The sequence below is a fragment of the Euprymna scolopes genome, chromosome 18 (assembly GCF_053919585.1).
Source record: "Euprymna scolopes isolate OS-2025 chromosome 18, ASM5391958v1, whole genome shotgun sequence".
Classification (NCBI taxonomy): domain Eukaryota; kingdom Metazoa; phylum Mollusca; class Cephalopoda; order Sepiida; family Sepiolidae; genus Euprymna; species Euprymna scolopes.
In genome coordinates, this window is record NC_136499.1 from 103,512,608 (window position 1) to 103,535,442 (window position 22,835).

The 22,835-nt window shown below is 42.0% G+C and overlaps 90 non-coding genes across 90 annotated transcripts; all 90 read left to right on the forward strand.

Moving 5' to 3' along the window:
- Nucleotides 1-10: 10 nt before the first annotated feature.
- On the forward strand, nucleotides 11-82 carry Trnac-gca (transfer RNA cysteine (anticodon GCA)). The gene has a single exon. It is a non-coding gene; the product is annotated as a tRNA-Cys (tRNA).
- Nucleotides 83-237: 155 nt separating this feature from the next.
- Nucleotides 238-309, forward strand: Trnac-gca (transfer RNA cysteine (anticodon GCA)). Its single transcript has one exon. It is a non-coding gene; the product is annotated as a tRNA-Cys (tRNA).
- Nucleotides 310-464: 155 nt separating this feature from the next.
- On the forward strand, nucleotides 465-536 carry Trnac-gca (transfer RNA cysteine (anticodon GCA)). The gene has a single exon. It is a non-coding gene; the product is annotated as a tRNA-Cys (tRNA).
- A 382-nt stretch (nucleotides 537-918) lies between these two features.
- On the forward strand, nucleotides 919-990 carry Trnac-gca (transfer RNA cysteine (anticodon GCA)). The gene has a single exon. It is a non-coding gene; the product is annotated as a tRNA-Cys (tRNA).
- A 155-nt stretch (nucleotides 991-1,145) lies between these two features.
- Nucleotides 1,146-1,217, forward strand: Trnac-gca (transfer RNA cysteine (anticodon GCA)). The gene has a single exon. It is a non-coding gene; the product is annotated as a tRNA-Cys (tRNA).
- Nucleotides 1,218-1,373: 156 nt separating this feature from the next.
- Trnac-gca (transfer RNA cysteine (anticodon GCA)) lies at nucleotides 1,374-1,445 on the forward strand. The gene has a single exon. It is a non-coding gene; the product is annotated as a tRNA-Cys (tRNA).
- Nucleotides 1,446-1,600: 155 nt separating this feature from the next.
- Trnac-gca (transfer RNA cysteine (anticodon GCA)) lies at nucleotides 1,601-1,672 on the forward strand. The gene has a single exon. It is a non-coding gene; the product is annotated as a tRNA-Cys (tRNA).
- A 154-nt stretch (nucleotides 1,673-1,826) lies between these two features.
- Nucleotides 1,827-1,898, forward strand: Trnac-gca (transfer RNA cysteine (anticodon GCA)). The gene has a single exon. It is a non-coding gene; the product is annotated as a tRNA-Cys (tRNA).
- A 155-nt stretch (nucleotides 1,899-2,053) lies between these two features.
- Nucleotides 2,054-2,125, forward strand: Trnac-gca (transfer RNA cysteine (anticodon GCA)). The gene has a single exon. It is a non-coding gene; the product is annotated as a tRNA-Cys (tRNA).
- A 155-nt stretch (nucleotides 2,126-2,280) lies between these two features.
- Nucleotides 2,281-2,352, forward strand: Trnac-gca (transfer RNA cysteine (anticodon GCA)). Its single transcript has one exon. It is a non-coding gene; the product is annotated as a tRNA-Cys (tRNA).
- A 155-nt stretch (nucleotides 2,353-2,507) lies between these two features.
- On the forward strand, nucleotides 2,508-2,579 carry Trnac-gca (transfer RNA cysteine (anticodon GCA)). The gene has a single exon. It is a non-coding gene; the product is annotated as a tRNA-Cys (tRNA).
- Nucleotides 2,580-2,734: 155 nt separating this feature from the next.
- On the forward strand, nucleotides 2,735-2,806 carry Trnac-gca (transfer RNA cysteine (anticodon GCA)). The gene has a single exon. It is a non-coding gene; the product is annotated as a tRNA-Cys (tRNA).
- A 155-nt stretch (nucleotides 2,807-2,961) lies between these two features.
- On the forward strand, nucleotides 2,962-3,033 carry Trnac-gca (transfer RNA cysteine (anticodon GCA)). The gene has a single exon. It is a non-coding gene; the product is annotated as a tRNA-Cys (tRNA).
- A 155-nt stretch (nucleotides 3,034-3,188) lies between these two features.
- On the forward strand, nucleotides 3,189-3,260 carry Trnac-gca (transfer RNA cysteine (anticodon GCA)). Its single transcript has one exon. It is a non-coding gene; the product is annotated as a tRNA-Cys (tRNA).
- Nucleotides 3,261-3,415: 155 nt separating this feature from the next.
- Nucleotides 3,416-3,487, forward strand: Trnac-gca (transfer RNA cysteine (anticodon GCA)). Its single transcript has one exon. It is a non-coding gene; the product is annotated as a tRNA-Cys (tRNA).
- A 155-nt stretch (nucleotides 3,488-3,642) lies between these two features.
- On the forward strand, nucleotides 3,643-3,714 carry Trnac-gca (transfer RNA cysteine (anticodon GCA)). Its single transcript has one exon. It is a non-coding gene; the product is annotated as a tRNA-Cys (tRNA).
- A 155-nt stretch (nucleotides 3,715-3,869) lies between these two features.
- On the forward strand, nucleotides 3,870-3,941 carry Trnac-gca (transfer RNA cysteine (anticodon GCA)). The gene has a single exon. It is a non-coding gene; the product is annotated as a tRNA-Cys (tRNA).
- A 155-nt stretch (nucleotides 3,942-4,096) lies between these two features.
- On the forward strand, nucleotides 4,097-4,168 carry Trnac-gca (transfer RNA cysteine (anticodon GCA)). The gene has a single exon. It is a non-coding gene; the product is annotated as a tRNA-Cys (tRNA).
- A 155-nt stretch (nucleotides 4,169-4,323) lies between these two features.
- On the forward strand, nucleotides 4,324-4,395 carry Trnal-uaa (transfer RNA leucine (anticodon UAA)). The gene has a single exon. It is a non-coding gene; the product is annotated as a tRNA-Leu (tRNA).
- Nucleotides 4,396-4,550: 155 nt separating this feature from the next.
- Trnac-gca (transfer RNA cysteine (anticodon GCA)) lies at nucleotides 4,551-4,622 on the forward strand. Its single transcript has one exon. It is a non-coding gene; the product is annotated as a tRNA-Cys (tRNA).
- Nucleotides 4,623-4,777: 155 nt separating this feature from the next.
- Trnac-gca (transfer RNA cysteine (anticodon GCA)) lies at nucleotides 4,778-4,849 on the forward strand. The gene has a single exon. It is a non-coding gene; the product is annotated as a tRNA-Cys (tRNA).
- A 155-nt stretch (nucleotides 4,850-5,004) lies between these two features.
- Trnac-gca (transfer RNA cysteine (anticodon GCA)) lies at nucleotides 5,005-5,076 on the forward strand. The gene has a single exon. It is a non-coding gene; the product is annotated as a tRNA-Cys (tRNA).
- Nucleotides 5,077-5,458: 382 nt separating this feature from the next.
- Trnac-gca (transfer RNA cysteine (anticodon GCA)) lies at nucleotides 5,459-5,530 on the forward strand. Its single transcript has one exon. It is a non-coding gene; the product is annotated as a tRNA-Cys (tRNA).
- A 155-nt stretch (nucleotides 5,531-5,685) lies between these two features.
- On the forward strand, nucleotides 5,686-5,757 carry Trnac-gca (transfer RNA cysteine (anticodon GCA)). Its single transcript has one exon. It is a non-coding gene; the product is annotated as a tRNA-Cys (tRNA).
- Nucleotides 5,758-6,139: 382 nt separating this feature from the next.
- Nucleotides 6,140-6,211, forward strand: Trnac-gca (transfer RNA cysteine (anticodon GCA)). The gene has a single exon. It is a non-coding gene; the product is annotated as a tRNA-Cys (tRNA).
- Nucleotides 6,212-6,366: 155 nt separating this feature from the next.
- Trnac-gca (transfer RNA cysteine (anticodon GCA)) lies at nucleotides 6,367-6,438 on the forward strand. The gene has a single exon. It is a non-coding gene; the product is annotated as a tRNA-Cys (tRNA).
- A 155-nt stretch (nucleotides 6,439-6,593) lies between these two features.
- Trnac-gca (transfer RNA cysteine (anticodon GCA)) lies at nucleotides 6,594-6,665 on the forward strand. The gene has a single exon. It is a non-coding gene; the product is annotated as a tRNA-Cys (tRNA).
- Nucleotides 6,666-6,820: 155 nt separating this feature from the next.
- Nucleotides 6,821-6,892, forward strand: Trnac-gca (transfer RNA cysteine (anticodon GCA)). The gene has a single exon. It is a non-coding gene; the product is annotated as a tRNA-Cys (tRNA).
- A 155-nt stretch (nucleotides 6,893-7,047) lies between these two features.
- Trnac-gca (transfer RNA cysteine (anticodon GCA)) lies at nucleotides 7,048-7,119 on the forward strand. The gene has a single exon. It is a non-coding gene; the product is annotated as a tRNA-Cys (tRNA).
- Nucleotides 7,120-7,274: 155 nt separating this feature from the next.
- Nucleotides 7,275-7,346, forward strand: Trnac-gca (transfer RNA cysteine (anticodon GCA)). The gene has a single exon. It is a non-coding gene; the product is annotated as a tRNA-Cys (tRNA).
- A 155-nt stretch (nucleotides 7,347-7,501) lies between these two features.
- On the forward strand, nucleotides 7,502-7,573 carry Trnac-gca (transfer RNA cysteine (anticodon GCA)). The gene has a single exon. It is a non-coding gene; the product is annotated as a tRNA-Cys (tRNA).
- A 155-nt stretch (nucleotides 7,574-7,728) lies between these two features.
- Trnac-gca (transfer RNA cysteine (anticodon GCA)) lies at nucleotides 7,729-7,800 on the forward strand. The gene has a single exon. It is a non-coding gene; the product is annotated as a tRNA-Cys (tRNA).
- A 155-nt stretch (nucleotides 7,801-7,955) lies between these two features.
- Trnac-gca (transfer RNA cysteine (anticodon GCA)) lies at nucleotides 7,956-8,027 on the forward strand. The gene has a single exon. It is a non-coding gene; the product is annotated as a tRNA-Cys (tRNA).
- Nucleotides 8,028-8,409: 382 nt separating this feature from the next.
- Trnac-gca (transfer RNA cysteine (anticodon GCA)) lies at nucleotides 8,410-8,481 on the forward strand. Its single transcript has one exon. It is a non-coding gene; the product is annotated as a tRNA-Cys (tRNA).
- A 155-nt stretch (nucleotides 8,482-8,636) lies between these two features.
- Trnac-gca (transfer RNA cysteine (anticodon GCA)) lies at nucleotides 8,637-8,708 on the forward strand. The gene has a single exon. It is a non-coding gene; the product is annotated as a tRNA-Cys (tRNA).
- A 155-nt stretch (nucleotides 8,709-8,863) lies between these two features.
- On the forward strand, nucleotides 8,864-8,935 carry Trnac-gca (transfer RNA cysteine (anticodon GCA)). Its single transcript has one exon. It is a non-coding gene; the product is annotated as a tRNA-Cys (tRNA).
- Nucleotides 8,936-9,090: 155 nt separating this feature from the next.
- Nucleotides 9,091-9,162, forward strand: Trnac-gca (transfer RNA cysteine (anticodon GCA)). Its single transcript has one exon. It is a non-coding gene; the product is annotated as a tRNA-Cys (tRNA).
- A 155-nt stretch (nucleotides 9,163-9,317) lies between these two features.
- Trnac-gca (transfer RNA cysteine (anticodon GCA)) lies at nucleotides 9,318-9,389 on the forward strand. Its single transcript has one exon. It is a non-coding gene; the product is annotated as a tRNA-Cys (tRNA).
- Nucleotides 9,390-9,771: 382 nt separating this feature from the next.
- On the forward strand, nucleotides 9,772-9,843 carry Trnac-gca (transfer RNA cysteine (anticodon GCA)). Its single transcript has one exon. It is a non-coding gene; the product is annotated as a tRNA-Cys (tRNA).
- A 155-nt stretch (nucleotides 9,844-9,998) lies between these two features.
- Nucleotides 9,999-10,070, forward strand: Trnac-gca (transfer RNA cysteine (anticodon GCA)). The gene has a single exon. It is a non-coding gene; the product is annotated as a tRNA-Cys (tRNA).
- Nucleotides 10,071-10,225: 155 nt separating this feature from the next.
- On the forward strand, nucleotides 10,226-10,297 carry Trnac-gca (transfer RNA cysteine (anticodon GCA)). Its single transcript has one exon. It is a non-coding gene; the product is annotated as a tRNA-Cys (tRNA).
- Nucleotides 10,298-10,452: 155 nt separating this feature from the next.
- Nucleotides 10,453-10,524, forward strand: Trnac-gca (transfer RNA cysteine (anticodon GCA)). Its single transcript has one exon. It is a non-coding gene; the product is annotated as a tRNA-Cys (tRNA).
- Nucleotides 10,525-10,679: 155 nt separating this feature from the next.
- On the forward strand, nucleotides 10,680-10,751 carry Trnac-gca (transfer RNA cysteine (anticodon GCA)). Its single transcript has one exon. It is a non-coding gene; the product is annotated as a tRNA-Cys (tRNA).
- Nucleotides 10,752-10,906: 155 nt separating this feature from the next.
- On the forward strand, nucleotides 10,907-10,978 carry Trnac-gca (transfer RNA cysteine (anticodon GCA)). Its single transcript has one exon. It is a non-coding gene; the product is annotated as a tRNA-Cys (tRNA).
- A 382-nt stretch (nucleotides 10,979-11,360) lies between these two features.
- Trnac-gca (transfer RNA cysteine (anticodon GCA)) lies at nucleotides 11,361-11,432 on the forward strand. Its single transcript has one exon. It is a non-coding gene; the product is annotated as a tRNA-Cys (tRNA).
- Nucleotides 11,433-11,814: 382 nt separating this feature from the next.
- Trnac-gca (transfer RNA cysteine (anticodon GCA)) lies at nucleotides 11,815-11,886 on the forward strand. Its single transcript has one exon. It is a non-coding gene; the product is annotated as a tRNA-Cys (tRNA).
- A 155-nt stretch (nucleotides 11,887-12,041) lies between these two features.
- Nucleotides 12,042-12,113, forward strand: Trnac-gca (transfer RNA cysteine (anticodon GCA)). Its single transcript has one exon. It is a non-coding gene; the product is annotated as a tRNA-Cys (tRNA).
- A 155-nt stretch (nucleotides 12,114-12,268) lies between these two features.
- Trnac-gca (transfer RNA cysteine (anticodon GCA)) lies at nucleotides 12,269-12,340 on the forward strand. Its single transcript has one exon. It is a non-coding gene; the product is annotated as a tRNA-Cys (tRNA).
- A 155-nt stretch (nucleotides 12,341-12,495) lies between these two features.
- On the forward strand, nucleotides 12,496-12,567 carry Trnac-gca (transfer RNA cysteine (anticodon GCA)). The gene has a single exon. It is a non-coding gene; the product is annotated as a tRNA-Cys (tRNA).
- A 155-nt stretch (nucleotides 12,568-12,722) lies between these two features.
- Trnac-gca (transfer RNA cysteine (anticodon GCA)) lies at nucleotides 12,723-12,794 on the forward strand. The gene has a single exon. It is a non-coding gene; the product is annotated as a tRNA-Cys (tRNA).
- A 382-nt stretch (nucleotides 12,795-13,176) lies between these two features.
- On the forward strand, nucleotides 13,177-13,249 carry Trnac-gca (transfer RNA cysteine (anticodon GCA)). The gene has a single exon. It is a non-coding gene; the product is annotated as a tRNA-Cys (tRNA).
- Nucleotides 13,250-13,404: 155 nt separating this feature from the next.
- On the forward strand, nucleotides 13,405-13,476 carry Trnac-gca (transfer RNA cysteine (anticodon GCA)). The gene has a single exon. It is a non-coding gene; the product is annotated as a tRNA-Cys (tRNA).
- A 155-nt stretch (nucleotides 13,477-13,631) lies between these two features.
- On the forward strand, nucleotides 13,632-13,703 carry Trnac-gca (transfer RNA cysteine (anticodon GCA)). The gene has a single exon. It is a non-coding gene; the product is annotated as a tRNA-Cys (tRNA).
- Nucleotides 13,704-13,858: 155 nt separating this feature from the next.
- On the forward strand, nucleotides 13,859-13,930 carry Trnac-gca (transfer RNA cysteine (anticodon GCA)). Its single transcript has one exon. It is a non-coding gene; the product is annotated as a tRNA-Cys (tRNA).
- A 155-nt stretch (nucleotides 13,931-14,085) lies between these two features.
- Nucleotides 14,086-14,157, forward strand: Trnac-gca (transfer RNA cysteine (anticodon GCA)). Its single transcript has one exon. It is a non-coding gene; the product is annotated as a tRNA-Cys (tRNA).
- A 155-nt stretch (nucleotides 14,158-14,312) lies between these two features.
- Trnac-gca (transfer RNA cysteine (anticodon GCA)) lies at nucleotides 14,313-14,384 on the forward strand. The gene has a single exon. It is a non-coding gene; the product is annotated as a tRNA-Cys (tRNA).
- A 155-nt stretch (nucleotides 14,385-14,539) lies between these two features.
- On the forward strand, nucleotides 14,540-14,611 carry Trnac-gca (transfer RNA cysteine (anticodon GCA)). The gene has a single exon. It is a non-coding gene; the product is annotated as a tRNA-Cys (tRNA).
- Nucleotides 14,612-14,766: 155 nt separating this feature from the next.
- Trnac-gca (transfer RNA cysteine (anticodon GCA)) lies at nucleotides 14,767-14,838 on the forward strand. The gene has a single exon. It is a non-coding gene; the product is annotated as a tRNA-Cys (tRNA).
- Nucleotides 14,839-14,993: 155 nt separating this feature from the next.
- On the forward strand, nucleotides 14,994-15,065 carry Trnac-gca (transfer RNA cysteine (anticodon GCA)). Its single transcript has one exon. It is a non-coding gene; the product is annotated as a tRNA-Cys (tRNA).
- A 155-nt stretch (nucleotides 15,066-15,220) lies between these two features.
- Trnac-gca (transfer RNA cysteine (anticodon GCA)) lies at nucleotides 15,221-15,292 on the forward strand. Its single transcript has one exon. It is a non-coding gene; the product is annotated as a tRNA-Cys (tRNA).
- A 155-nt stretch (nucleotides 15,293-15,447) lies between these two features.
- On the forward strand, nucleotides 15,448-15,519 carry Trnac-gca (transfer RNA cysteine (anticodon GCA)). The gene has a single exon. It is a non-coding gene; the product is annotated as a tRNA-Cys (tRNA).
- A 155-nt stretch (nucleotides 15,520-15,674) lies between these two features.
- Nucleotides 15,675-15,746, forward strand: Trnac-gca (transfer RNA cysteine (anticodon GCA)). Its single transcript has one exon. It is a non-coding gene; the product is annotated as a tRNA-Cys (tRNA).
- Nucleotides 15,747-15,901: 155 nt separating this feature from the next.
- On the forward strand, nucleotides 15,902-15,973 carry Trnac-gca (transfer RNA cysteine (anticodon GCA)). The gene has a single exon. It is a non-coding gene; the product is annotated as a tRNA-Cys (tRNA).
- A 155-nt stretch (nucleotides 15,974-16,128) lies between these two features.
- Trnac-gca (transfer RNA cysteine (anticodon GCA)) lies at nucleotides 16,129-16,200 on the forward strand. Its single transcript has one exon. It is a non-coding gene; the product is annotated as a tRNA-Cys (tRNA).
- Nucleotides 16,201-16,355: 155 nt separating this feature from the next.
- Trnac-gca (transfer RNA cysteine (anticodon GCA)) lies at nucleotides 16,356-16,427 on the forward strand. The gene has a single exon. It is a non-coding gene; the product is annotated as a tRNA-Cys (tRNA).
- Nucleotides 16,428-16,582: 155 nt separating this feature from the next.
- Trnac-gca (transfer RNA cysteine (anticodon GCA)) lies at nucleotides 16,583-16,654 on the forward strand. Its single transcript has one exon. It is a non-coding gene; the product is annotated as a tRNA-Cys (tRNA).
- Nucleotides 16,655-16,809: 155 nt separating this feature from the next.
- Nucleotides 16,810-16,881, forward strand: Trnac-gca (transfer RNA cysteine (anticodon GCA)). Its single transcript has one exon. It is a non-coding gene; the product is annotated as a tRNA-Cys (tRNA).
- Nucleotides 16,882-17,036: 155 nt separating this feature from the next.
- Trnac-gca (transfer RNA cysteine (anticodon GCA)) lies at nucleotides 17,037-17,108 on the forward strand. The gene has a single exon. It is a non-coding gene; the product is annotated as a tRNA-Cys (tRNA).
- A 155-nt stretch (nucleotides 17,109-17,263) lies between these two features.
- On the forward strand, nucleotides 17,264-17,335 carry Trnac-gca (transfer RNA cysteine (anticodon GCA)). The gene has a single exon. It is a non-coding gene; the product is annotated as a tRNA-Cys (tRNA).
- Nucleotides 17,336-17,490: 155 nt separating this feature from the next.
- Nucleotides 17,491-17,562, forward strand: Trnac-gca (transfer RNA cysteine (anticodon GCA)). The gene has a single exon. It is a non-coding gene; the product is annotated as a tRNA-Cys (tRNA).
- A 155-nt stretch (nucleotides 17,563-17,717) lies between these two features.
- Nucleotides 17,718-17,789, forward strand: Trnac-gca (transfer RNA cysteine (anticodon GCA)). The gene has a single exon. It is a non-coding gene; the product is annotated as a tRNA-Cys (tRNA).
- Nucleotides 17,790-17,944: 155 nt separating this feature from the next.
- Nucleotides 17,945-18,016, forward strand: Trnac-gca (transfer RNA cysteine (anticodon GCA)). The gene has a single exon. It is a non-coding gene; the product is annotated as a tRNA-Cys (tRNA).
- Nucleotides 18,017-18,398: 382 nt separating this feature from the next.
- On the forward strand, nucleotides 18,399-18,470 carry Trnac-gca (transfer RNA cysteine (anticodon GCA)). Its single transcript has one exon. It is a non-coding gene; the product is annotated as a tRNA-Cys (tRNA).
- A 382-nt stretch (nucleotides 18,471-18,852) lies between these two features.
- Nucleotides 18,853-18,924, forward strand: Trnac-gca (transfer RNA cysteine (anticodon GCA)). Its single transcript has one exon. It is a non-coding gene; the product is annotated as a tRNA-Cys (tRNA).
- A 155-nt stretch (nucleotides 18,925-19,079) lies between these two features.
- Trnac-gca (transfer RNA cysteine (anticodon GCA)) lies at nucleotides 19,080-19,151 on the forward strand. Its single transcript has one exon. It is a non-coding gene; the product is annotated as a tRNA-Cys (tRNA).
- Nucleotides 19,152-19,306: 155 nt separating this feature from the next.
- Trnac-gca (transfer RNA cysteine (anticodon GCA)) lies at nucleotides 19,307-19,378 on the forward strand. The gene has a single exon. It is a non-coding gene; the product is annotated as a tRNA-Cys (tRNA).
- A 155-nt stretch (nucleotides 19,379-19,533) lies between these two features.
- On the forward strand, nucleotides 19,534-19,605 carry Trnac-gca (transfer RNA cysteine (anticodon GCA)). The gene has a single exon. It is a non-coding gene; the product is annotated as a tRNA-Cys (tRNA).
- A 155-nt stretch (nucleotides 19,606-19,760) lies between these two features.
- Nucleotides 19,761-19,832, forward strand: Trnac-gca (transfer RNA cysteine (anticodon GCA)). Its single transcript has one exon. It is a non-coding gene; the product is annotated as a tRNA-Cys (tRNA).
- A 382-nt stretch (nucleotides 19,833-20,214) lies between these two features.
- On the forward strand, nucleotides 20,215-20,286 carry Trnac-gca (transfer RNA cysteine (anticodon GCA)). The gene has a single exon. It is a non-coding gene; the product is annotated as a tRNA-Cys (tRNA).
- Nucleotides 20,287-20,441: 155 nt separating this feature from the next.
- Nucleotides 20,442-20,513, forward strand: Trnac-gca (transfer RNA cysteine (anticodon GCA)). Its single transcript has one exon. It is a non-coding gene; the product is annotated as a tRNA-Cys (tRNA).
- Nucleotides 20,514-20,668: 155 nt separating this feature from the next.
- Nucleotides 20,669-20,740, forward strand: Trnac-gca (transfer RNA cysteine (anticodon GCA)). Its single transcript has one exon. It is a non-coding gene; the product is annotated as a tRNA-Cys (tRNA).
- A 155-nt stretch (nucleotides 20,741-20,895) lies between these two features.
- Trnac-gca (transfer RNA cysteine (anticodon GCA)) lies at nucleotides 20,896-20,967 on the forward strand. The gene has a single exon. It is a non-coding gene; the product is annotated as a tRNA-Cys (tRNA).
- A 155-nt stretch (nucleotides 20,968-21,122) lies between these two features.
- On the forward strand, nucleotides 21,123-21,194 carry Trnac-gca (transfer RNA cysteine (anticodon GCA)). The gene has a single exon. It is a non-coding gene; the product is annotated as a tRNA-Cys (tRNA).
- A 155-nt stretch (nucleotides 21,195-21,349) lies between these two features.
- On the forward strand, nucleotides 21,350-21,421 carry Trnac-gca (transfer RNA cysteine (anticodon GCA)). Its single transcript has one exon. It is a non-coding gene; the product is annotated as a tRNA-Cys (tRNA).
- A 155-nt stretch (nucleotides 21,422-21,576) lies between these two features.
- Trnac-gca (transfer RNA cysteine (anticodon GCA)) lies at nucleotides 21,577-21,648 on the forward strand. Its single transcript has one exon. It is a non-coding gene; the product is annotated as a tRNA-Cys (tRNA).
- A 155-nt stretch (nucleotides 21,649-21,803) lies between these two features.
- On the forward strand, nucleotides 21,804-21,875 carry Trnac-gca (transfer RNA cysteine (anticodon GCA)). Its single transcript has one exon. It is a non-coding gene; the product is annotated as a tRNA-Cys (tRNA).
- Nucleotides 21,876-22,030: 155 nt separating this feature from the next.
- Nucleotides 22,031-22,102, forward strand: Trnac-gca (transfer RNA cysteine (anticodon GCA)). Its single transcript has one exon. It is a non-coding gene; the product is annotated as a tRNA-Cys (tRNA).
- A 155-nt stretch (nucleotides 22,103-22,257) lies between these two features.
- Nucleotides 22,258-22,329, forward strand: Trnac-gca (transfer RNA cysteine (anticodon GCA)). Its single transcript has one exon. It is a non-coding gene; the product is annotated as a tRNA-Cys (tRNA).
- A 155-nt stretch (nucleotides 22,330-22,484) lies between these two features.
- Nucleotides 22,485-22,556, forward strand: Trnac-gca (transfer RNA cysteine (anticodon GCA)). Its single transcript has one exon. It is a non-coding gene; the product is annotated as a tRNA-Cys (tRNA).
- Nucleotides 22,557-22,711: 155 nt separating this feature from the next.
- On the forward strand, nucleotides 22,712-22,783 carry Trnac-gca (transfer RNA cysteine (anticodon GCA)). The gene has a single exon. It is a non-coding gene; the product is annotated as a tRNA-Cys (tRNA).
- Nucleotides 22,784-22,835: the final 52 nt, after the last annotated feature.

Sequence of the window (22,835 nt, forward strand, 5' to 3'; positions counted from 1 at the left end):
ATTGTCATGCGGGGATGTAGCTCAGTGGTAGAGCATTCGACTGCAGATCGAGAGGCCGCCGGTTCAAACCCGGGTGTCCCCTTCAAGATTGTTCTTACTTTTTTCTTATCTGTGCCTGTACTTTGCGATAATGCAAAAAGTAGGATCATTTAAAATCGCCGCTATTAAATCCGTTTTTGTTTCAAAGGCGGAATAATGGTGCGTATTTTCTTTTGTATAGGAGCGTAATTGTCATGCGGGGATGTAGCTCAGTGGTAGACCATTCGACTGCAGATCGAGAGGTCCCCGGTTCAAACCCGGGTGTCCCCTTCAAGATTGTTCTTACTTTTTTCTTATCTGTGCCTGTACTTTGCGATAATGCAAAAAATAAGATCATTTAAAATCGCCGCTATTAAATCCGTTTTTGTTTCAAAGGCGGAATAATGGTGCGTATTTTCTTTTGTATAGAAGCGTAATTGTCATGCGGGGATGTAGCTCAGTGGTAGAGCATTCGACTGCAGATAGAGAGGTCCGCGGTTCAAACCCGGGTGTCCCCTTCAAGATTGTTCTTACTTTTTTCTTATCTGTGCCTGTACTTTGCGATAATGCAAAAAGTAAGATCATTTAAAATCGGCGCTATTAAATCCGTTTTTGTTTCAAAGGCGGAATAATGGTGCGTATTTTCTTTTGTATAGGAGCGTAATTGTCATGCGGGGATGTAGCTCAGTGGTAGAGCATTCGACTGCAGATAGAGAGGTCCGTTGTTCAAACCCGGGTGTCCCCTTCAAGATTGTTCTTACTTTTTTCTCATCTGTGCCTGTACTTTGCGATAATGCAAAAAGTAAGATCATTTAAAATCGCCGCTATTAAATCCGTTTTTGTTTCAAAGGCGGAATAATGGTGCGTATGTTCTTTTGGATAGAAGCGTAATTGTCATGCGGGGATGTAGCTCAGTGGTAGAGCATTCGACTGCAGATAGAGAGGTCCGCGGTTCAAACCCGGGTGTCCCCTTCAAGATTGTTCTTACTTTTTTCTTATCTGTGCCTGTACTTTGCGATAATGCAAAAAGTAAGATCATTTAAAATCGCCGCTATTAAATCCGTTTTTGTTTCAAAGGCGGAATAATTGTGCGTATTTTCTTTTGTATAGGAGCGTTATTGTCATGCGGGGATGTAGCTCAGTGGTAGAGCATTCGACTGCAGATCGAGAGGTCCCCGGTTCAAACCCGGGTGTCCCCTTCAAGATTGTTCTTACTTTTTTTCTTATCTGTGCCTGTACTTTGCGATAATGCAAAAAGTAAGATCATTTAAAATCGCCGCTATTAAATCCGTTTTTGTTTCAAAGGCGGAATAATGGTGCGTATTTTCTTTTGTATAGAAGCGTAATTGTCATGCGGGGATGTAGCTCAGTGGTAGAGCATTCGACTGCAGATAGAGAGGTCCCCGGTTCAAACCCGGGTGTTCCCTTCAAGATTGTTCTTACTTTTTTCTAATCTGTGCCTGTACTTTGCGATAATGGAAAAAGTAAGATCATTTAAAATCGCCGCTATTAAATCCGTTTTTGTTTCAAAGGCGGAATAATGGTGCGTATTTTCTTTTGTATAGAAGCGTAATTGTCATGCGGGGATGTAGCTCAGTGGTAGAGCATTCGACTGCAGATAGAGAGGTCCGCGGTTCAAACCCGGGTGTCCCCTTCAAGATTGTTCTTACTTTTTTCTTATCTGTGCCTGTACTTTGCGATAATGAAAAAAGTAAGATCATTTAAAATCGCCGCTATTTAATCCGTTTTTGTTTCAAAGGCGGAATAATTGTGCGTATTTTTTTTGTATAGAAGCGTAATTGTTATGCGGGGATGTAGCTCAGTGGTAGAGCATTCGACTGCAGATAGAGAGGTCCGCGGTTCAAACCCGGGTGTCCCCTTCAAGATTGTTCTTACTTTTTTCTTATCTGTGCCTGTACTTTGCGATAATGAAAAAAGTAAGATCATTTAAAATCGCCGCTATTAAATCCGTTTTTGTTTCAAAGGCGGAATAATGGTGCGTATTTTCTTTTGTATAGAAGCGTAATTGTCATGCGGGGATGTAGCTCAGTGGTAGAGCATTCGACTGCAGATAGAGAGGTCCGCGGTTCAAACCCGGGTGTCCCCTTCAAGATTGTTCTTACTTTTTTCTTATCTGTGCCTGTACTTTGCGATAATGAAAAAAGTAAGATCATTTAAAATCGCCGCTATTAAATCCGTTTTTGTTTCAAAGGCGGAATAATTGTGCGTATTTTCTTTTGTATAGAAGCGTAATTGTCATGCGGGGATGTAGCTCAGTGGTAGAGCATTCGACTGCAGATAGAGAGGTCCGCGGTTCAAACCCGGGTGTCCCCTTCAAGATTGTTCTTACTTTTTTCTTATCTGTGCCTGTACTTTGCGATAATGAAAAAAGTAAGATCATTTAAAATCGCCGCTATTAAATCGGTTTTTGTTTCAAAGGCGGAATAATGGTGCGTATTTTCTTTTGTATAGAAGCGTAATTGTCATGCGGGGATGTAGCTCAGTGGTAGAGCATTCGACTGCAGATAGAGAGGTCCGCGGTTCAAACCCGGGTGTCCCCTTCAAGATTGTTCTTACTTTTTTCTTATCTGTGCCTGTACTTTGCGATAATGAAAAAAGTAAGATCATTTAAAATCGCCGCTATTAAATCCGTTTTTGTTTCAAAGGCGGAATAATTGTGCGTATTTTCTTTTGTATAGAAGCGTAATTGTCATGCGGGGATGTAGCTCAGTGGTAGAGCATTCGACTGCAGATAGAGAGGTCCGCGGTTCAAACCCGGGTGTCCCCTTCAAGATTGTTCTTACTTTTTTCTTATCTGTGCCTGTACTTTGCGATAATGAAAAAAGTAAGATCATTTAAAATCGCCGCTATTAAATCCGTTTTTGTTTCAAAGGCGGAATAATGGTGCGTATTTTCTTTTGTATAGAAGCGTAATTGTCTTGCGGGGATGTAGCTCAGTGGTAGAGCATTCGACTGCAGATAGAGAGGTCCGCGGTTCAAACCCGGGTGTCCCCTTCAAGATTGTTCTTACTTTTTTCTTATCTGTGCCTGTACTTTGCGATAATGAAAAAAGTAAGATCATTTAAAATCGCCGCTATTAAATCCGTTTTTGTTTCAAAGGCGGAATAATTGTGCGTATTTTCTTTTGTATAGAAGCGTAATTGTCATGCGGGGATGTAGCTCAGTGGTAGAGCATTCGACTGCAGATAGAGAGGTCCGCGGTTCAAACCCGGGTGTCCCCTTCAAGATTGTTCTTACTTTTTTCTTATCTGTGCCTGTACTTTGCGATAATGAAAAAAGTAAGATCATTTAAAATCGCCGCTATTAAATCCGTTTTTGTTTCAAAGGCGGAATAATGGTGCGTATTTTCTTTTGTATAGGAGCGTAATTGTCATGCGGGGATGTAGCTCAGTGGTAGAGCATTCGACTGCAGATCGAGAGGTCCCCGGTTCAAACCCGGGTGTCCCCTTCAAGATTGTTCTTACTTCTTTCTTATCTGTGCCTGTACTTTGCGATAATGCAAAAAGTAGGATCATTTAAAATCGCCGCTATAAAATCCGTTTGTGTTTCAAAGGCGGAATAATGGTGCGTATTTTCTTTTGTATAGGAGCGTAATTGTCATGCGGGGATGTAGCTCAGTGGTAGAGCATTCGACTGCAGATCGAGAGGTCCCCGGTTCAAACGCGGGTGTCCCCTTCAAGATTGTTCTTACTTTTTTCTTATCTGTGCCTGTACTTTGCGATAATGCAAAAAGTAAGATCATTTAAAATCGCCGCTATTAAATCCGTTTTTGTTTCAAAGGTGGAATAATGGTGCGTATTTTCTTTTGTATAGAAGCGTAATTGTCATGCGGGGATGTAGCTCAGTGGTAGAGCATTCGACTGCAGATAGAGAGGTCCGCGGTTCAAACCCGGGTGTCCCCTTCAAGATTGTTCTTACTTTTTTCTTATCTGTGCCTGTACTTTGCGATAATGCAAAAAGTAAGATCATTTAAAATCGCCGCTATTAAATCCGTTTTTGTTTCAAAGGCGGAATAATGGTGCGTATTTTCTTTTGTATAGGAGCGTAATTGTCATGCGGGGATGTAGCTCAGTGGTAGAGCATTCGACTGCAGATCGAGAGGTCCCCGGTTAGAACCCGGGTGTCCCCTTCAGGATTGTTCTTACTTTTTTCTTATCTGTGCCTGTACTTTGCGATAATGCAAAAAGTAAGATCATTTAAAATCGCCGCTATTAAATCCGTTTTTGTTTCAAAGGCGGACTAATGGTGCGTATTTTCTTTTGTATAGGAGCGTAATTGTCATGCGGGGATGTAGCTCAGTGGTAGAGCATTCGACTTAAGATCGAGAGGTCCCCGGTTCAAACCCGGGTGTCCCCTTCAAGATTGTTCTTACTTTTTTCTAATCTGTGCCTGTACTTTGCGATAATGCAAAAAGTAGGATCATTTAAAATCGCTGCTATTAAATCCGTTTTTGTTTCAAAGGCGGAATAATGGTGCGTATTTTCTTTTGTATAGGAGCGTAATTGTCATGCGGGGATGTAGCTCAGTGGTAGAGCATTCGACTGCAGATCGAGAGGTCCCCGGTTCAAACCCGGGTGTCCCCTTCAAGATTGTTCTTACTTTTTTCTTATCTGTGCCTGTACTTTGCGATGATGCAAAAAGTAAGATCATTTAAAATCGCCGCTATTAAATCCGTTTTTGTTTCAAAGGCGGAATAATGGTGCGTATTTTCTTTTGTATAGGAGCGTAATTGTCATGCGGGGATGTAGCTCAGTGGTAGAGCATTCGACTGCAGATCGAGGAGTCCCCGGTTCAAACCCGGGTGTCCCCTTCAAGATTGTTCTTACTTTTTTCTTATCTGTGCCTGTACTTTGCGATAATGCAAAAAGTAAGATCATTTAAAATCGCCGCTATTAAATCCGTTTTTGTTTCAAAGGTGGAATAATGGTGCGTATTTTCTGTTGTATAGAAGTGTAATTGTCATGCGGGGATGTAGCTCAGTGGTAGAGCATTCGACTGCAGATCGAGAGGTCCCCGGTTCAAACCCGGGTGTCCCCTTCAAGATTGTTCTTACTTTTTTCTTATCTGTGCCTGTACTGTGCGATAATGCAAAAAGTAAGATCATTTAAAATCGCCGCTATTAAATCCGTTTTTGTTTCAAAGGCGGAATAATGGTGCGTATTTTCTTTTGTATAGAAGCGTAATTGTCATGCGGGGATGTAGCTCAGTGGTAGAGCATTCGACTGCAGATAGAGAGGTCCGCGGTTCAAACCCAGGTGTCCCCTTCAAGATTGTTCTTACTTTTTTCTTATCTGTGCCTGTACTTTGCGATAATGCGAAAAGTAAGATCATTTAAAATCGCCGCTATTAAATCCGTTTTTGTTTCAAAGGCGGAATAATGGTGCGTATTTTCTTTTGTATAGAAGCGTAATTGTCATGCGGGGATGTAGCTCAGTGGTAGAGCATTCGACTGCAGATAGAGAGGTCCGCGGTTCAAACCCGGGTGTCCCCTTCAAGATTGTTCTTACTTTTTTCTTATCTGTGCCTGTACTTTGCGATAATGCAAAAAGTAAGATCATTTAAAATCGCCGCTATTAAATCCGTTTTTGTTTCAAAGGCGGAATAATGGTGCGTATTTTCTTTTGTATAGGAGCGTAATTGTCATGCGGGGATGTAGCTCAGTGGTAGAGCATTCGACTGCAGATCGAGAGGTCCCCGGTTAGAACCCGGGTGTCCCCTTCAGGATTGTTCTTACTTTTTTCTTATCTGTGCCTGTACTTTGCGATAATGCAAAAAGTAAGATCATTTAAAATCGCCGCTATTAAATCCGTTTTTGTTTCAAAGGCGGAATAATGGTGCGTATTTTCTTTTGTATAGGAGCGTAATTGTCATGCGGGGATGTAGCTCAGTGGTAGAGCATTCGACTTCAGATCGAGAGGTCCCCGGTTCAAACCCGGGTGTCCCCTTCAAGATTGTTCTTACTTTTTTCTAATCTGTGCCTGTACTTTGCGATAATGCAAAAAGTAGGATCATTTAAAATCGCCGCTATTAAATCCGTTTTTGTTTCAAAGGCGGAATAATGGTGCGTATTTTCTTTTGTATAGGAGCGTAATTGTCATGCGGGGATGTAGCTCAGTGGTAGAGCATTCGACTGCAGATCGAGAGGTCCCCGGTTCAAACCCGGGTGTCCCCTTCAAGATTGTTCTTACTTTTTTCTTATCTGTGCCTGTACTTTGCGATGATGCAAAAAGTAAGATCATTTAAAATCGCCGCTATTAAATCCGTTTTTGTTTCAAAGGCGGAATAATGGTGCGTATTTTCTTTTGTATAGGAGCGTAATTGTCATGCGGGGATGTAGCTCAGTGGTAGAGCATTCGACTGCAGATCGAGGAGTCCCCGGTTCAAACACGGGTGTCCCCTTCAAGATTGTTCTTACTTTTGTCTTATCTGTGCCTGTACTTTGCGATAATGCAAAAAGTAAGATCATTTAAAATCGCCGCTATTAAATCCGTTTTTGTTTCACAGGCGGAATAATGGTGCGTATTTTCTTTTGTATAGGAGCATAATTGTCATGCGGGGATGTAGCTCAGTGGTAGAGCATTCGACTGCAGATCGAGAGATCCCCGGTTCAAACCCGGGTGTCCCCTTCAAGATTGTTCTTACTTTTTTCTTATCTGTGCCTGTACTTTGCGATAATGCAAAAAGTAAGATCATTTAAAATCGCCGCTATTAAATCCGTTTTTGTTTCAAAGGCGGAATAATGGTGCGTATTTTCTTTTGTATAGGAGCGTAATTGTCATGCGGGGATGTAGCTCAGTGGTAGAGCATTCGACTGCAGATCGAGAGGTCCCCGGTTCAAACCCGGGTGTCCCCTTCAAGATTGTTCTTACTTTTTTCTTATCTGTGCCTGTACTTTGCGATAATGAAAAAAGTAAGATCATTTAAAATCGCCGCTATTTAATCCGTTTTTGTTTCAAAGGTGGAATAATGGTGCGTATTTTCTTTTGTATAGGAGCGTAATTGTCATGCGGGGATGTAGCTCAGTGGTAGAGCATTCGACTGCAGATCGAGAGGTCCCCGGTTCAAACCCGGGTGTCCCCTTCAAGATTGTTCTTACTTGTTTCTTATCTGTGCCTGTACTTTGCGATGATGCAAAAAGTAAGATCATTTAAAATCGCCGCTATTAAATCCGTTTTTGTTTCAAAGGCGGAATAATGGTGCGTATTTTCTTTTGTATAGGAGCGTAATTGTCATGCGGGGATGTAGCTCAGTGGTAGAGCATTCGACTGCAGATCGAGAGGTCCCCGGTTCAAACCCGGGTGTCCCCTTCAAGATTGTTCTTACTTTTTTCTTATCTGTGCCTGTACTTTGCGATGATGCAAAAAGTAAGATCATTTAAAATCGCCGCTATTAAATCCGTTTTTGTTTCAAAGGCGGAATAATGGTGCGTATTTTCTTTTGTATAGGAGCGTAATTGTCATGCGGGGATGTAGCTCAGTGGTAGAGCATTCGACTGCAGATCGAGAGGTCCCCGGTTCAAACCCGGGTGTCCCCTTCAAGATTGTTCTTACTTTTTTCTTATCTGTGCCTGTACTTTGCGATAATGCAAAAAGTAGGATCATTTAAAATCGCCGCTATTAAATCCGTTTTTGTTTCAAAGGCGGAATAATGGTGCGTATTTTCTTTTGTATAGAAGCGTAATTGTCATGCGGGGATGTAGCTCAGTGGTAGAGCATTCGACTGCAAATAGAGAGGTCCGCGGTTCAAACCCGGGTGTCCCCTTCAAGATTGTTCTTACTTTTTTCTTATCTGTGCCTGTACTTTGCGATAATGCAAAAAGTAAGATCATTTAAAATCGCCGCTATTAAATCCGTTTTTGTTTCAAAGGCGGAATAATGGTGCGTATTTTCTTTTGTATAGGAGCGTAATTGTCATGCGGGGATGTAGCTCAGTGGTAGAGCATTCGACTGCAGATCGAGAGGTCCCCGGTTAGAACCCGGGTGTCCCCTTCAGGATTGTTCTTACTTTTTTCTTATCTGTGCCTGTACTGTGCGATAATGCAAAAAGTAAGATCATTTAAAATCGCCGCTATTAAATCCGTTTTTGTTTCAAAGGCGGAATAATGGTGCGTATTTTCTTTTGTATAGGAGCGTAATTGTCATGCGGGGATGTAGCTCAGTGGTAGAGCATTCGACTTCAGATCGAGAGGTCCCCGGTTCAAACCCGGGTGTCCCCTTCAAGATTGTTCTTACTTTTTTCTAATCTGTGCCTGTACTTTGCGAAAATGCAAAAAGTAGGATCATTTAAAATCGCCGCTATTAAATCCGTTTTTGTTTCAAAGGCGGAATAATGATGCGTATTTTCTTTTGTATAGGAGCGTAATTGTCATGCGGGGATGTAGCTCAGTGGTAGAGCATTCGACTGCAGATCGAGAGGTCCCCGGTTCAAACCCGGGTGTCCCCTTCAAGATTGTTCTTACTTTTTTCTTATCTGTGCCTGTACTTTGCGATAATGCAAAAAGTAAGATCATTTAAAATCGCCGCTATTAAATCCGTTTTTGTTTCAAAGGCGGAATAATGGTGGGTATTTTCTTTTGTATAGAAGCGTAATTATCATGCGTGGATGTAGCTCAGTGGTAGAGCATTCGACTGCAGATCGAGATGTCCCCGGTTCAAACCCAGGTGTCCCCTTCAAGATTGTTCTTACTTTTTTCTTATCTGTGCCTGTACTTTGCGATAATGGCTAAAATAAGATCATTTAAAATCGCCGCTATTAAATCCGTTTTTGTTTCAAAGGCGGAATAATGGTGGGTATTTTCTTTTGTATAGAAGCGTAATTAACATGCGGGGATGTAGCTCAGTGGTAGAGCATTCGACTGCAGATCGAGAGGTCCGCGGTTCAAACCCGGGTGTCCCCTTCAAGATTGTTCTTACTTTTTTCTCATCTGTGCCTGTACTTTGCGATAATGCAAACAATAAGATCATTTAAAATCGCCGCTATTTAATCCGTTTTTGTTTCAAAGGCGGAATAATGGTGCGTATTTTCTTTTGTATAGAAGCGTAATTGTCATGCGGGGATGTAGCTCAGTGGTAGAGCATTCGACTGCAGATCGAGAGGTCCCCGGTTCAAACCCGGGTGTCCCCTTCAAGATTGTTCTTACTTTTTTCTTATCTGTGCCTGTACTTTGCGATAATGCAAAAAGTAAGATCATTTAAAATCGCCGCTATTAAATCCGTTTTTGTTTCAAAGGCGGAATAATGGTGCGTATTTTCTTTTGTATAGAAGCGTAATTGTCATGCGGGGATGTAGCTCAGTGGTAGAGCATTCGACTGCAGATCGAGAGGTCCCCGGTTCAAACCCGGGTGTCCCCTTCAAGATTGTTCTTACTTTTTTCTTATCTGTGCCTGTACTTTGCGATAATGCAAAAAGTAGGATCATTTAAAATCGCCGCTATTAAATCCGTTTTTGTTTCAAAGGCGGAATAATGGTGGGTATTTTCTTTTGTATAGAAGCGTAATTGTCATGCGGGGATGTAGCTCAGTGGTAGAGCATTCGACTGCAGATAGAGAGGTCCGCTGTTCAAACCCGGGTGTCCCCTTCAAGATTGTTCTTACTTTTTTCTTATCTGTGCCTGTACTTTGCGATAATGCAAAAAGTAAGATCATTTAAAATCGCCGCTATTAAATCCGTTTTTGTTTCAAAGGCGGAATAATGGTGCGTATTTTCTTTTGTATAGGAGCGTAATTGTCATGCGGGGATGAAGATCAGTGGTAGAGCATTCGACTGCAGATCGAGAGGTCCCCGGTTCAAACCCGGGTGTCCCCTTCAAGATTGTTCTTACTTTTTTCTTATCTGTGCCTGTACTTTGCGATAATGCAAAAAGTAAGATCATTTAAAATCGCCGCTATTAAATCCGTTTTTGTTTCAAAGGCGGAATAATGGTGCGTATTTTCTTTTGTATAGGAGCGTAATTGTCATGCGGGGATGTAGCTCAGTGGTAGAGCATTCGACTGCAGATCGAGAGGTCCCCGGTTCAAACACGGGTGTCCCCTTCAAGATTGTTCTTACTTTTTTCTCATCTGTGCCTGTATTTTGCGATAATGCAAAAAGTAAGATCATTTAAAATCGCCGCTATTAAATCCGTTTTTGTTTCAAAGGCGGAATAATGGTGCGTATTTTCTTTTGTATAGAAGCGTAATTGTCATGCGGGTATGTAGTTCAGTGGTAGAGCATTCGACTGCAGATCGAGAGGTCCCCGGTTTAAACCCGGGTGTCCCCTTCAAGATTGTTCTTACTTTTTTCTTATCTGTGCCTTTACTTTGCGATAATGCAAAAAGTATGATCATTCAAAATCGCCGCTATTAAATCCGTTTTTGTTTCAAAGGTGGAATAATGGTGCGTATTTTCTTTTGTATAGGAGCGTAATTGTCATGCGGGGATGTAGCTCAGTGGTAGAGCATTCGACTGCAGATCGAGAGGTCCCCGGTTCAAACCCGGGTGTCCCCTTCAAGATTGTTCTTACTTGTTTCTTATCTGTGCCTGTACTGTGCGATAATGCAAAAAGTAAGATCATTTAAAATCGCCGCTATTAAATCCGTTTTTGTTTCAAAGGCGGAATAATGGTGCGTATTTTCGTTTGTATAGAAGCGTAATTGTCATGCGGGGATGTAGCTCAGTGGTAGAGCATTCGACTGCAGATCGAGAGGTCCCCGGTTCAAACCCGGGTGTCCCCTTCAAGATTGTTCTTACTTTTTTCTCATCTGTGCCTGTACTTTGCGATAATGCAAAAAGTAAGATCATTTAAAATCGCCGGTGTTAAATCCGTTTTTGTTTGAAAGGCGGAATAATGGTGGGTATTTTATTTTGTATAGAAGCGTAATTATCATGCGGGGATGTAGCTCAGTGGTAGAGCATTCGACTGCAGATAGAGAGGTCCGCGGTTCAAACCCGGGTGTCCCCTTCAAGATTGTTCTTACTTTTTTCTTATCTGTGCCTGTACTTTGCGATAATGCAAAAAGTAAGATCATTTAAAATCGCCGCTATTAAATCCGTTTTTGTTTCAAAGGCGGAATAATGGTGCGTATTTTCTTTTGTATAGGAGCGTAATTGTCATGCGGGGATGTAGCTCAGTGGTAGAGCATTCGACTGCAGATAGAGAGGTCCGCTGTTCAAACCCGGGTGTCCCCTTCAAGATTGTTCTTACTTTTTTCTTATCTGTGCCTGTACTTTGCGATAATGCAAAAAGTATGATCATTCAAAATCGCCGCTATTAAATCCGTTTTTGTTTCAAAGGCGGAATAATGGTGCGTATGTTCTTTTGTATAGGAGCGTAATTGTCATGCGGGGATGTAGCTCAGTGGTAGAGCATTCGACTGCAGATCGAGAGGTCCCCGGTTCAAACCCGGGTGTCCCCTTCAAGATTGTTCTTACTTTTTTCTTATCTGTGCCTGTACTTTGCGATAATGCAAAAAATAAGATCATTTAAAATCGCCGCTATTAAATCCGTTTTTGTTTCAAAGGCGGAATAATGGTGGGTATTTTCTTTTGTATAGAAGCGTAATTGTCATGCGGGGATGTAGCTCAGTGGTAGAGCATTCGACTGCAGATAGAGAGGTCCGCTGTTCAAACCCGGGTGTCCCCTTCAAGATTGTTCTTACTTTTTTCTTATCTGTGCCTGTACTTTGCGATAATGCAAAAAGTAAGATCATTTAAAATCGCCGCTATTAAATCCGTTTTTGTTTCAAAGGCGGAATAATGGTGCGTATTTTCTTTTGTATAGGAGCGTAATTGTCATGCGGGGATGAAGATCAGTGGTAGAGCATTCGACTGCAGATCGAGAGGTCCCCGGTTCAAACCCGGGTGTCCCCTTCAAGATTGTTCTTACTTTTTTCTTATCTGTGCCTGTACTTTGCGATAATGCAAAAAGTAAGATCATTTAAAATCGCCGCTATTAAATCCGTTTTTGTTTCAAAGGCGGAATAATGGTGCGTATTTTCTTTTGTATAGGAGCGTAATTGTCATGCGGGGATGTAGCTCAGTGGTAGAGCATTCGACTGCAGATCGAGAGGTCCCCGGTTCAAACACGGGTGTCCCCTTCAAGATTGTTCTTACTTTTTTCTCATCTGTGCCTGTATTTTGCGATAATGCAAAAAGTAAGATCATTTAAAATCGCCGCTATTAAATCCGTTTTTGTTTCAAAGGCGGAATAATGGTGCGTATTTTCTTTTGTATAGAAGCGTAATTGTCATGCGGGTATGTAGTTCAGTGGTAGAGCATTCGACTGCAGATCGAGAGGTCCCCGGTTCAAACCCGGGTGTCCCCTTCAAGATTGTTCTTACTTTTTTCTTATCTGTGCCTTTACTTTGCGATAATGCAAAAAGTATGATCATTCAAAATCGCCGCTATTAAATCCGTTTTTGTTTCAAAGGTGGAATAATGGTGCGTATTTTCTTTTGTATAGGAGCGTAATTGTCACGCGGGGATGTAGCTCAGTGGTAGAGCATTCGACTGCAGATCGAGAGGTCCCCGGTTCAAACCCGGGTGTCCCCTTCAAGATTGTTCTTACTTGTTTCTTATCTGTGCCTGTACTGTGCGATAATGCAAAAAGTAAGATCATTTAAAATCGCCGCTATTAAATCCGTTTTTGTTTCAAAGGCGGAATAATGGTGCGTATTTTCGTTTGTATAGAAGCGTAATTGTCATGCGGGGATGTAGCTCAGTGGTAGAGCATTCGACTGCAGATCGAGAGGTCCCCGGTTCAAACCCGGGTGTCCCCTTCAAGATTGTTCTTACTTTTTTCTCATCTGTGCCTGTACTTTGCGATAATGCAAAAAGTAAGATCATTTATAATCGCCGGTGTTAAATCCGTTTTTGTTTGAAAGGCGGAATAATGGTGGGTATTTTATTTTGTATAGAAGCGTAATTATCATGCGGGGATGTAGCTCAGTGGTAGAGCATTCGACGGCAGATAGAGAGGTCCGCGGTTCAAACCCGGGTGTCACCTTCAAGATTGTTCTTACTTTTTTCTTATCTGTGCCTGTACTTTGCGATAATGCAAAAAGTAAGATCATTTAAAATCGCCGCTATTAAATCCGTTTTTGTTTCAAAGGCGGAATAATGGTGCGTATTTTCTTTTGTATAGGAGCGTAATTGTCATGCGGGGATGTAGATCAGTGGTAGAGCATTCGACTGCAGATCGAGAGGTCCCCGGTTACAAACCCGGGTGTCCCCTTCAAGATTGTTCTTACTTTTTTCTTATCTGTGCCTGTACTTTGCGATAATGCAAAAAGTATGATCATTCAAAATCGCCGCTATTAAATCCGTTTTTGTTTCAAAGGCGGAATAATGGTGCGTATGTTCTTTTGTATAGGAGCGTAATTGTCATGCGGGGATGTAGCTCAGTGGTAGAGCATTCGACTGCAGATCGAGAGGTCCCCGGTTCAAACCCGGGTGTCCCCTTCAAGATTGTTCTTACTTTTTTCTTATCTGTGCCTGTACTTTGCGATAATGCAAAAAGTATGATCATTCAAAATCGCCGCTATTAAATCCGTTTTTGTTTCAAAGGCGGAATAATGGTGCGTATGTTCTTTTGTATAGGAGCGTAATTGTCATGCGGGGATGTAGCTCAGTGGTAGAGCAGTCGACTGCAGATCGAGAGGTCCCCGGTTCAAACCCGGGTGTCCCCTTCAAGATTGTTCTTACTTTTTTCTTATCTGTGCCTGTACTTTGCGATAATGCAAAAAGTAAGATCATTTAAAATCGCCGCTATGAAATCCGTTTTTGTTTCAAAGGCGGAATAATGGTGCGTATTTTGTTTTGTATAGGAGCGTAATTGTCATGCGGGGATGTAGATCAGTGGTAGAGCATTCGACTGCAGATCGAGAGGTCCCCGGTTCAAACCCGGGTGTCCCCTTCAAGATTGTTCTTACTTTTTTCTTATCTGTGCCTGTACTTTGCGATAATGCAAAAAGTAGGATCATTTAAAATCGCCGCTATTAAATCCGTTTTTGTTTCAAAGGCGGAATAATGGTGCGTATTTTCTTTTGTATAGGAGCGTAATTGTCATGCGGGGATGTAGCTCAGTGGTAGAGCATTCGACTGCAGATCGAGAGGTCCCCGGTTCAAACCCGGGTGTCCCCTTCAAGATTGTTCTTACTTTTTTCTCATCTGTGCCTGTATTTTGCGATAATGCAAAAAGTAAGATCATTTAAAATCGCCGCTATTAAATCCGTTTTTGTTTCAAAGGCGGAATAATGGTGCGTATTTTCTTTTGTATAGAAGCGTAATTGTCATGCGGGTATGTAGTTCAGTGGTAGAGCATTCGACTGCAGATCGAGAGGTCCCCGGTTCAAACCCGGGTGTCCCCTTCAAGATTGTTCTTACTTTTTTCTTATCTGTGCCTGTACTTTGCGATAATGCAAAAAGTATGATCATTCAAAATCGCCGCTATTAAATCCGTTTTTGTTTCAAAGGTGGAATAATGGTGCGTATTTTCTTTTGTATAGGAGCGTAATTGTCATGCGGGGATGTAGCTCAGTGGTAGAGCATTCGACTGCAGATCGAGAGGTCCCCGGTTCAAACCCGGGTGTCCCCTTCAAGATTGTTCTTACTTGTTTCTTATCTGTGCCTGTACTGTGCGATAATGCAAAAAGTAAGATCATTTAAAATCGCCGCTATTAAATCCGTTTTTGTTTCAAAGGCGGAATAATGGTGCGTATTTTCGTTTGTATAGAAGCGTAATTGTCATGCGGGGATGTAGCTCAGTGGTAGAGCATTTGACTGCAGATCGAGAGGTCCCCGGTTCAAACCCGGGTGTCCCCTTCAAGATTGTTCTTACTTTTTTCTTATCTGTGCCTGTACTTTGCGATAATGAAAAAAGTAAGATCATTTAAAATCGCCGCTATTAAATCCGTTTTTGTTTCAAAGGCGGAATAATGGTGCGTATGTTCTTTTGTATAGGAGCGTAATTGTCATGCGGGGATGTAGCTCAGTGGTAGAGCATTCGACTGCAGATCGAGAGGTCCCCGGTTCAAACCCGGGTGACCCCTTCAAGATTGTTCTTACTTTTTTCTTATCTGTGCCTGTACTTTGCGATAATTCAAAAAGTAAGATCATTTAAAATCGCCGCTATTAAATCCGTTTTTGTTTCAAAGGCGGAATAATGGTGCGTATTTTCTTTTGTATAGAAGCGTAATTGTCATGCGGGTATGTAGTTCAGTGGTAGAGCATTCGACTGCAGATCGAGAGGTCTCCGGTTCAAACCCGGGTGTCCCCTTCAAGATTGTTCTTACTTTTTTCTTATCTGTGCCTGTACTTTGCGATAATGCAAAAAGTAAGATCATTTAAAATCGCCGCTATTAAATCCGTTTTTGTTTCAAAGGTGGAATAATGGTGCGTATTTTCTTTTGTATAGGAGCGTAATTGTCATGCGGGGATGTAGCTCAGTGGTAGAGCATTCGACTGCAGATCGAGAGGTCCCCGGTTCAAACCCGGGTGTCCCCTTCAAGATTGTTCTTACTTTTTTCTTATCTGTGCCTGTACTGTGCGATAATGCAAAAAGTAAGATCATTTAAAATCGCCGCTATTAAATCCGTTTTTGTTTCAAAGGCGGAATAAGGGTCCGTATTCTCGTTTGTATAGAAGCGTAATTGTCATGCGGGGATGTAGCTCAGTGGTAGAGCATTCGACTGCAGATCGAGAGGTCCCCGGTTCAAACCCGGGTGTCCCCTTCAAGATTGTTCTTACTTTTTTCTTATCTGTGCCTGTACATTGCGATAATGAAAAAAGTAAGATCATTTAAAATCGCCGCTATTAAATCCGTTTTTGTTTCAAAGGCGGAATAATGGTGGGTATTTTCTTTTGTATAGGAGCGTAATTGTCATGCGGGGATGTAGCTCAGTGGTAGAGCAGTCGACTGCAGATCGAGAGGTCCCCGGTTCAAACCCGGGAGTCCCCTTCAAGATTGTTCTTACTTTTTTCTTATCTGTGCCTGTACTTTGCGATAATGCAAAAAGTAAGATCATTTAAAATCGCCGCTATTAAATCCGTTTTTGTTTCAAAGGCGGAATAATGGTGCGTATTTTCTTTTGTATAGGAGCGTAATTGTCATGCGGGGATGTAGCTCAGTGGTAGAGCACTCGACTGCAGATCGAGAGGTCCCCGGTTCAAACCCGGGTGTCCCCTTCAAGATTGTTCTTACTTTTTTCTTATCTGTGCCTGTACTTTGCGATAATGCAAAAAGTAAGATCATTTAAAATCGCCGGTGTTAAATCCGTTTTTGTTTCAAAGGCGGAATAATGGTGCGTATTTTCTTTTGTATAGGAGCGTAATTGTCATGCGGGGATGTAGCTCAGTGGGAGAGTATTCGACTGCAGATCGAGAGGTCCCCGGTTCAAACCCGGGTGTCCCCTTCAAGATTGTTCTTACTTTTTTCTTATCTGTGCCTGTACTTTGCGATAATGAAAAAAGTAAGATCATTTAAAATCGCCGCTATTAAATCCGTTTTTGTTTCAAAGGCGGAATAAGGGTCCGTATTCTCGTTTGTATAGGAGCGTAATTGTCATGCGGGGATGTAGCTCAGTGGTAGAGCATTCGACTGCAGATCGAGAGGTCCCCGGTTCAAACCCGGGTGACCCCTTCAAGATTGTTCTTACTTTTTTCTTATCTGTGCCTGTACTTTGCGATAATGCAAAAAGTAAGATCATTTAAAATCGCCGCTATTAAATCCGTTTTTGTTTCAAAGGCGGAATAATGGTGCGTATTTTCTTTTGTATAGGAGCGTAATTGTCATGCGGGGATGTAGCTCAGTGGTAGAGCATTCGACTGCAGATCTAGAGGTACCCGGTTCAAACCCGGGTGTCCCCTTCAAGATTGTTCTTTCTTTTTTCTTATCTGTGCCTGTACTTTGCGATAATGCAAAAAGTAAGATCATTTAAAATCGCCGCTATTAAATCCGTTTTTGTTTCAAAGGCGGAATAATGGTGCGTATTTTCTTTTGTATAGAAGCGTAATTGTCATGCGGGTATGTAGTTCAGTGGTAGAGCATTCGACTGCAGATCGAGAGGTCTCCGGTTCAAACCCGGGTGTCCCCTTCAAGATTGTTCTTACTTTTTTCTTATCTGTGCCTGTACTTTGCGATAATGCAAAAAGTAAGATCATTTAAAATCGCCGCTATTAAATCCGTTTTTGTTTCAAAGGTGGAATAATGGTGCGTATTCTCTTTTGTATAGGAGCGTAATTGTCATGCGGGGATGTAGCTCAGTGGTAGAGCATTCGACTGCAGATCGAGAGGTCCCCGGTTCAAACCCGGGTGTCCCCTTCAAGATTGTTCTTACTTTTTTCTTATCTGTGCCTGTACTGTGCGATAATGCAAAAAGTAAGATCATTTAAAATCGCCGCTATTAAATCCGTTTTTGTTTCAAAGGCGGAATAAGGGTCCGTATTCTCGTTTGTATAGAAGCGTAATTGTCATGCGGGGATGTAGCTCAGTGGTAGAGCATTCGACTGCAGATCGAGAGGTCCCCGGTTCAAACCCGGGTGTCCCCTTCAAGATTGTTCTTACTTTTTTCTTATCTGTGCCTGTACATTGCGATAATGAAAAAAGTAAGATCATTTAAAATCGCCGCTATTAAATCCGTTTTTGTTTCAAAGGCGGAATAATGGTGGGTATTTTCTTTTGTATAGGAGCGTAATTGTCATGCGGGGATGTAGCTCAGTGGTAGAGCAGTCGACTGCAGATCGAGAGGTCCCCGGTTCAAACCCGGGAGTCCCCTTCAAGATTGTTCTTACTTTTTTCTTATCTGTGCCTGTACTTTGCGATAATGCAAAAAGTAAGATCATTTAAAATCGCCGCTATTAAATCCGTTTTTGTTTCAAAGGCGGAATAATGGTGCGTATTTTCTTTTGTATAGGAGCGTAATTGTCATGCGGGGATGTAGCTCAGTGGTAGAGCAGTCGACTGCAGATCGAGAGGTCCCCGGTTCAAACCCGGGAGTCCCCTTCAAGATTGTTCTTACTTTTTTCTTATCTGTGCCTGTACTTTGCGATAATGCAAAAAGTAAGATCATTTAAAATCGCCGCTATTAAATCCGTTTTTGTTTCAAAGGCGGAATAATGGTGCGTATTTTCTTTTGTATAGGAGCGTAATTGTCATGCGGGGATGTAGATCAGTGGTAGAGCATTCGACTGCAGATAGAGAGGTCCGCTGTTCAAACCCGGGTGTCCCCTTCAAGATTGTTCTTACTTTTTTCTTATCTGTGCCTGTACTTTGCGATAATGCAAAAAGTATGATCATTCAAAATCGCCGCTATTAAATCCGTTTTTGTTTCAAAGGCGGAATAATGGTGCGTATGTTCTTTTGTATAGGAGCGTAATTGTCATGCGGGGATGTAGCTCAGTGGTAGAGCATTCGACTGCAGATCGAGAGGTCCCCGGTTCAAACCCGGGTGTCCCCTTCAAGATTGTTCTTACTTTTTTCTTATCTGTGCCTGTACTTTGCGATAATGCAAAAAATAAGATCATTTAAAATCGCCGCTATTAAATCCGTTTTTGTTTCAAAGGCGGAATAATGGTGGGTATTTTCTTTTGTATAGAAGCGTAATTGTCATGCGGGGATGTAGCTCAGTGGTAGAGCATTCGACTGCAGATAGAGAGGTCCGCTGTTCAAACCCGGGTGTCCCCTTCAAGATTGTTCTTACTTTTTTCTTATCTGTGCCTGTACTTTGCGATAATGCAAAAAGTAAGATCATTTAAAATCGCCGCTATTAAATCCGTTTTTGTTTCAAAGGCGGAATAATGGTGCGTATTTTCTTTTGTATAGGAGCGTAATTGTCATGCGGGGATGAAGATCAGTGGTAGAGCATTCGACTGCAGATCGAGAGGTCCCCGGTTCAAACCCGGGTGTCCCCTTCAAGATTGTTCTTACTTTTTTCTTATCTGTGCCTGTACTTTGCGATAATGCAAAAAGTAAGATCATTTAAAATCGCCGCTATTAAATCCGTTTTTGTTTCAAAGGCGGAATAATGGTGCGTATTTTCTTTTGTATAGGAGCGTAATTGTCATGCGGGGATGTAGCTCAGTGGTAGAGCATTCGACTGCAGATCGAGAGGTCCCCGGTTCAAACACGGGTGTCCTTTTCAAGATTGTTCTTACTTTTTTCTCATCTGTGCCTGTATTTTGCGATAATGCAAAAAGTAAGATCATTTAAAATCGCCGCTATTAAATCCGTTTTTGTTTCAAAGGCGGAATAATGGTGCGTATTTTCTTTTGTATAGAAGCGTAATTGTCATGCGGGTATGTAGTTCAGTGGTAGAGCATTCGACTGCAGATCGAGAGGTCCCCGGTTCAAACCCGGGTGTCCCCTTCAAGATTGTTCTTACTTTTTTCTTATCTGTGCCTTTACTTTGCGATAATGCAAAAAGTATGATCATTCAAAATCGCCGCTATTAAATCCGTTTTTGTTTCAAAGGTGGAATAATGGTGCGTATTTTCTTTTGTATAGGAGCGTAATTGTCACGCGGGGATGTAGCTCAGTGGTAGAGCATTCGACTGCAGATCGAGAGGTCCCCGGTTCAAACCCGGGTGTCCCCTTCAAGATTGTTCTTACTTGTTTCTTATCTGTGCCTGTACTGTGCGATAATGCAAAAAGTAAGATCATTTAAAATCGCCGCTATTAAATCCGTTTTTGTTTCAAAGGCGGAATAATGGTGCGTATTTTCGTTTGTATAGAAGCGTAATTGTCATGCGGGGATGTAGCTCAGTGGTAGAGCATTCGACTGCAGATCGAGAGGTCCCCGGTTCAAACCCGGGTGTCCCCTTCAAGATTGTTCTTACTTTTTTCTCATCTGTGCCTGTACTTTGCGATAATGCAAAAAGTAAGATCATTTATAATCGCCGGTGTTAAATCCGTTTTTGTTTGAAAGGCGGAATAATGGTGGGTATTTTATTTTGTATAGAAGCGTAATTATCATGCGGGGATGTAGCTCAGTGGTAGAGCATTCGACTGCAGATAGAGAGGTCCGCGGTTCAAACCCGGGTGTCACCTTCAAGATTGTTCTTACTTTTTTCTTATCTGTGCCTGTACTTTGCGATAATGCAAAAAGTAAGATCATTTAAAATCGCCGCTATTAAATCCGTTTTTGTTTCAAAGGCGGAATAATGGTGCGTATTTTCTTTTGTATAGGAGCGTAATTGTCATGCGGGGATGTAGATCAGTGGTAGAGCATTCGACTGCAGATCGAGAGGTCCCCGGTTCAAACCCGGGTGTCCCCTTCAAGATTGTTCTTACTTTTTTCTTATCTGTGCCTGTACTTTGCGATAATGCAAAAAGTATGATCATTCAAAATCGCCGCTATTAAATCCGTTTTTGTTTCAAAGGCGGAATAATGGTGCGTATGTTCTTTTGTATAGGAGCGTAATTGTCATGCGGGGATGTAGCTCAGTGGTAGAGCATTCGACTGCAGATCGAGAGGTCCCCGGTTCAAACCCGGGTGTCCCCTTCAAGATTGTTCTTACTTTTTTCTTATCTGTGCCTGTACTTTACGATAATGCAAAAAGTAAGATCATTTAAAATCGCCGCTATTAAATCCGTTTTTGTTTCAAAGGCGGAATAATGGTGCGTATTTTCTTTTGTATAGGAGCGTAATTGTCATGCGGGGATGTAGCTCAGTGGTAGAGCATTCGACTGCAGATCGAGAGGTCCCCGGTTCAAACCCGGGTGTCCCCTTCAAGATTGTTCTTACTTTTTTCTTATCTGTGCCTGTACTTTGCGATAATGCAAAAAGTATGATCATTCAAAATCGCCGCTATTAAATCCGTTTTTGTTTCAAAGGCGGAATAATGGTGCGTATGTTCTTTTGTATAGGAGCGTAATTGTCATGCGGGGATGTAGCTCAGTGGTAGAGCAGTCGACTGCAGATCGAGAGGTCCCCGGTTCAAACCCGGGTGTCCCCTTCAAGATTGTTCTTACTTTTTTCTTATCTGTGCCTGTACTTTGCGATAATGCAAAAAGTAAGATCATTTAAAATCGCCGCTATGAAATCCGTTTTTGTTTCAAAGGCGGAATAATGGTGCGTATTTTGTTTTGTATAGGAGCGTAATGGTCATGCGGGGATGTAGATCAGTGGTAGAGCATTCGACTGCAGATCGAGAGGTCCCCGGTTCAAACCCGGGTGTCCCCTTCAAGATTGTTCTTACTTTTTTCTTATCTGTGCCTGTACTTTGCGATAATGCAAAAAGTAGGATCATTTAAAATCGCCGCTATTAAATCCGTTTTTGTTTCAAAGGCGGAATAATGGTGCGTATTTTCTTTTGTATAGGAGCGTAATTGTCATGCGGGGATGTAGCTCAGTGGTAGAGCATTCGACTGCAGATCGAGAGGTCCCCGGTTCAAACCCGGGTGTCCCCTTCAAGATTGTTCTTACTTTTTTCTCATCTGTGCCTGTATTTTGCGATAATGCAAAAAGTAAGATCATTTAAAATCGCCGCTATTAAATCCGTTTTTGTTTCAAAGGCGGAATAATGGTGCGTATTTTCTTTTGTATAGAAGCGTAATTGTCATGCGGGTATGTAGTTCAGTGGTAGAGCATTCGACTGCAGATCGAGAGGTCCCCGGTTCAAACCCGGGTGTCCCCTTCAAGATTGTTCTTACTTTTTTCTTATCTGTGCCTGTACTTTGCGATAATGCAAAAAGTATGATCATTCAAAATCGCCGCTATTAAATCCGTTTTTGTTTCAAAGGTGGAATAATGGTGCGTATTTTCTTTTGTATAGGAGCGTAATTGTCATGCGGGGATGTAGCTCAGTGGTAGAGCATTCGACTGCAGATCGAGAGGTCCCCGGTTCAAACCCGGGTGTCCCCTTCAAGATTGTTCTTACTTGTTTCTTATCTGTGCCTGTACTGTGCGATAATGCAAAAAGTAAGATCATTTAAAATCGCCGCTATTAAATCCGTTTTTGTTTCAAAGGCGGAATAATGGTGCGTATTTTCGTTTGTATAGAAGCGTAATTGTCATGCGGGGATGTAGCTCAGTGGTAGAGCATTTGACTGCAGATCGAGAGGTCCCCGGTTCAAACCCGGGTGTCCCCTTCAAGATTGTTCTTACTTTTTTCTTATCTGTGCCTGTACTTTGCGATAATGAAAAAAGTAAGATCATTTAAAATCGCCGCTATTAAATCCGTTTTTGTTTCAAAGGCGGAATAATGGTGCGTATGTTCTTTTGTATAGGAGCGTAATTGTCATGCGGGGATGTAGCTCAGTGGTAGAGCATTCGACTGCAGATCGAGAGGTCCCCGGTTCAAACCCGGGTGACCCCTTCAAGATTGTTCTTACTTTTTTCTTATCTGTGCCTGTACTTTGCGATAATTCAAAAAGTAAGATCATTTAAAATCGCCGCTATTAAATCCGTTTTTGTTTCAAAGGCGGAATAATGGTGCGTATTTTCTTTTGTATAGGAGCGTAATTGTCATGCGGGGATGTAGCTCAGTGGTAGAGCATTCGACTGCAGATCTAGAGGTCCCCGGTTCAAACCCGGGTGTCCCCTTCAAGATTGTTCTTTCTTTTTTCTTATCTGTGCCTGTACTTTGCGATAATGCAAAAAGTAAGATCATTTAAAATCGCCGCTATTAAATCCGTTTTTGTTTCAAAGGCGGAATAATGGTGCGTATTTTCTTTTGTATAGAAGCGTAATTGTCATGCGGGTATGTAGTTCAGTGGTAGAGCATTCGACTGCAGATCGAGAGGTCTCCGGTTCAAACCCGGGTGTCCCCTTCAAGATTGTTCTTACTTTTTTCTTATCTGTGCCTGTACTTTGCGATAATGC